Source organism: Bison bison, unplaced genomic scaffold (assembly GCF_000754665.1).
Source record: "Bison bison bison isolate TAMUID 2011002044 unplaced genomic scaffold, Bison_UMD1.0 scf7180017851315, whole genome shotgun sequence".
Lineage (NCBI taxonomy): Eukaryota > Metazoa > Chordata > Mammalia > Artiodactyla > Bovidae > Bison > Bison bison.
Window position 1 is genome coordinate 19,034 of NW_011481888.1, and position 1,060 is coordinate 20,093.

Below are 1,060 nucleotides of genomic sequence, written 5' to 3' on the forward strand. Positions count from 1 at the left end.
CCCATAGACAGCAGCCCACCAGGCTCCACCGTCCCTGGGATTCTCCAGGCAAGAACACTGGAGTGGCTTGCAATTTGCTTCTCCAATTCAGGTAGTGAAAAGTGAAATCGAAGTCACTCAGTCATGTCCGACTCTTAGCGACCCCATGGACTGCAGCCTACCAGGCCGCTCTGTCCTTGGGTTTTTCCAGGCAAAAGGACTGTATTGGGTTGTCATTGCCTTCTGCTCAGAAGGAACAATCTCCCTCAAGCTAATAACACATCTTTGACACAGAAATGGATGCTTACCTGCCACATGGTAATTTCAGGGCCCAGTCACCAAGACAAGAGTTGAGGATGATAGTGTCTTCTCCTCTGTGTGGGGCCCCTTTTGCCCAGTGTTTCTGCCTCCGGCAGGAGCCCCAGCCCCAAAATCCCACATGGCATCTCCAGATGAGCCCCATTAGTAGGCTAGAGCACCAGGGGGCGCTGTGGAGCACCATCCTCCCAAAACACTCACATCCATGATGTTCCTCAGGGGGTGAATAGTTGTATTTGAGCCACGAGAAGAAATCTGAGACAGTGTGTAAGCATGTTCCTTGAGGAAATTGTTCAGCATTTTTTTTCACTGAAGATATTTCTCATGGTCTTCACTTTCCTTAGAGGTATTCTTTCACAGAACATTTGACAAAGAAAACAAAGAAGATGCTACAATTACCTGTCAGTGTTAAGCTATAACTGTCATTGTAATGGCACTGTGTATTTTCTAATCATTTTTATTAGTCACCTCATTATAAGAATTTTCAGCATATTCCATTGGAAAGACATACGACATACATTTGAATAAAGATTCTGTTCTGTAATGTTGGGTAAGCCATATGACCATGTGGAGTCTCAGTCTCCCCTTCAGTAAAATGGTGAATATAATGGTTCAAAACCTCTAAATAGGATATTGTGGGGATAGTGAAGTGATGGATATAATGTGCCTGATAAATAGGAAGTCTCAACAATGACAGCCACTAGCACTGCTGTTGCCACCCCCACTGTATCCTTCTCATAGAAGCTCAGGGAAGGAAGTAGAA

General features: G+C 44.8%; 1 pseudogene; it reads right to left on the minus strand.

The window, feature by feature from the left end:
* Positions 1–662, minus strand: part of LOC104996244 — a 4,920-nt pseudogene extending 4,258 nt beyond the window's left edge.
* Positions 663–1,060: the final 398 nt, after the last annotated feature.